This window comes from Pseudophryne corroboree, chromosome 12 (genome assembly GCF_028390025.1).
Source record: "Pseudophryne corroboree isolate aPseCor3 chromosome 12, aPseCor3.hap2, whole genome shotgun sequence".
NCBI lineage: Eukaryota > Metazoa > Chordata > Amphibia > Anura > Myobatrachidae > Pseudophryne > Pseudophryne corroboree.
Genome location: NC_086455.1, coordinates 118,842,558 through 118,845,486, shown reverse-complemented (window position 1 = coordinate 118,845,486; position 2,929 = coordinate 118,842,558). Strand labels below are relative to the sequence as shown.

Below are 2,929 nucleotides of genomic sequence, written 5' to 3'. Positions count from 1 at the left end.
TTGGGAAAGACATTATCTTAGTATCTTTGAATAAATAATTTAAGTACATTACCTGCCTTTTCATTAATGCTTTTTAGGTATAACACCACCTTATAACTGCATCATTTACTACTACAACTAGGGGTTGAGCGCTGGTTCCCTGTGAATTTATCCATATCTGTATACCTACCATTTAAGGGGGGGTGGGACACCCCTCATTACCAGCAGCACACCCCGACTTATATTAACACCTCAGTGCACAGAGAACCCATTTCTGTATATCTAACAATGCAGAGAGGTTGCTGCCCTGAGGTGATAGGGAGAGACAGCAGGGACGCACCGCTGGTCTGCCCTGCTGACAAGGAAAAGAGTGCTGAGAGACTTGTGAAGAGACACGCGGGTGACGGTGAGCTATGACAAAGGGAGCTGTACCACTGGGGCCCCTGGGTAAGCCTGTTGGTGCGGAATGTGAAGATAGTCAAAGACTTCCAGCTGTCATACAAACAAACTCAAGCAGCCAGTGTTCATGCCAGCACTGGTGTGTGACAGATTTCAGACTGCACCAGGTAGAGCCCTGTTTCTGTTTACACTGAACCCCACTGGTAATAGTAAAAGTCTGTCAGCAACCAGCACCAACCATTGCTAGCTCTAGACAGTCAGAAACCATGTCAGCCCTCACATGTAAGGGGTACCGATCCCTTTATACACAGCCAGACAATGTACTACATATAGCAGACCCCTCACTCTGCATCTGATGGAGAGAAAGTGAGTTATAGCCGGAAGCAGGATACTGCAGGAAGACTTTTTCCAGTCAAAAACAGTGAGAGACTCATTGGCTACTTTATCAGTAAATTTACTCATTGGCAACCTCTACTACCATACCACGCTGTCAGCGCCCGATCTCATCCGAACTTGGAAGCTAAACAGCGTTGGGCCAGGTCAGTATCAGGAAAGGCGACTACCTGAGAATACCTGGTGTCGTAGATTAGGAAATAATTTCCCTTTGCGTGTGATCTAAAACGCCAACAGCAGTATCACCACTATCTCTAATTTGGTAATCTCCATTATATAATTCGCACCTATTAATAGCTTATTTGGGTGACTTGGTATGCCGACTAATCAACAATTTTCTAACATATGGCATGGATATATAATTACAGGTGTATAAACTTCAGAGTGGTGACATGTGATTACCTCTCTAGCTACCTACAAATTTTTGTAAACAACATAACTTTTTCATGCAAACTGTGTTTTGACCAATCCCTGGTTCCATCAATACAGAAACCCTGTACTGGTCAGGGGAAATGGGGGTATGACTATCCTATGTCTACAACCTTTCCACATACTCTTTGGAATAAAGAGACCAGAACATTTTAATAATAATTTTTCAACTTTATTAATTTTTCTTGCATAGATCATTGGGAAGGCTAATTTTGTTTTACTAATATTAATAAAAGTTATGTCTTAACAATTTCTTGAATTCTCACTAACTACTTATTTCTCTAAAGAGTGCGCCCACACTAGAGCCTTCTTTTTTCTCCCCTTTGTCAAGTCATTGGCTACTTTATCAGTAAATTTAAATTTATCAGTAAATTTACCTCAGGGAGCCTTGCATTACTTGCTTAGAACTGTATCGCCTCTTGACTGGTGCTCTTATCAAACTGCCTCCCTCCTGCTCGCATACTTCTTCAAATAGTGGAACTGCATTGTGTGTAATATTAATCGCTAAGGAACTGCTTTAGTGCTACCAAACAAACTGTGTAAGTCTACTACTCTCTGCTTGAACTGCTCATAACTGCATGCTATTTAATGTTTAAACTGTATTTGCATGCTGCACCAGCGAGATACTGAACTGTGCTGAATTACTCTCTTTCCCCCTCTGCTAAGATTAAGGGGATTTCTGCATGCTTATCTAACGAACTATGAGACTACATAACATTGCTTGCTACTCTTAACCCTGCTAAGTACTGTTAATGCTGGACAGGATCTAGTAAAGGGTGCAAGATTTCTTCCCTCTGGAAGCAGCGGACACAAATTTAAGAGACCACATATACATTTGAAGGATAATATATATAGGGACTGGGTCGCAGAGACTTTTAAGTCACCGCTTCACGGACAGTACTAGGTATTACGGTACCATTACTGACAGAGAGTGCATAATTCATATATATTGTGGAAAATCGCATGTTATGTTTATTACCTTGTAGGTGTTCCTTTCGCATGGTGTTATCTGATGATATTGATATACAGTAACTGTCTTTAAAAGGAATTGTAATTGCTTTTGATCAATTAATCCTCCAGCGGTGACCAGTTGTTCCCGAATAATAAAACCTTCTGTCAACGTCCTAACGCGTGGTGACTATTGTGTTGGGTCCTCTGGGGTTGGGGTTCCTTGTCTCTCTGCCTAGGGTTCCAGCGGTGATATCTGTTTGAAGAGGTGATTACGGGCGAAGAATCCAGGTACGTCAACAGACACCTTCACCTACACAACACATCCACTGTATTTGCCTGTTACAACTGGCCTGTTTATCACCATCCACATCCAGGATGCGGATGACAGGTGATAAGATCGCCCCAACTCGCACTGCGATAATTGATTACATCGCAGGGATGTATCAATTATTGCATGCAGGGACAGAGCTTGCGGTCAAGCTCTGTCCCTGCGATGACACTCTGGAGCATCATCGGGGTATTTTTCTGATAAAAATACCCTGATGTCCTGCTGCGCATGTGCCGCTCCTGCCGACATCGCCGCTACCGCCACCGCCCGGTCAACACCCCCCCCCCCCCCGTCACGACTACCCCCGCACATTGACCTGAGTAAGCCGCTGACTCTAGTAAGGCAGGGAAATGCGTCATCAGATAATCAGATACGGAGGCGGCAGCAGCACTAATGCATACCACACACGGGAGCCAGAGCCGGCCCTAGGCATAGGCAAACTAGGCAAAT

General features: G+C 43.8%; 1 pseudogene; it reads left to right on the top strand.

The window, feature by feature from the left end:
- Nucleotides 1-847: 847 nt before the first annotated feature.
- LOC134981825 (5S ribosomal RNA) lies at nucleotides 848-966 on the top strand (annotated as a pseudogene).
- The last annotated feature ends 1,963 nt before the right edge of the window (nucleotides 967-2,929 follow it).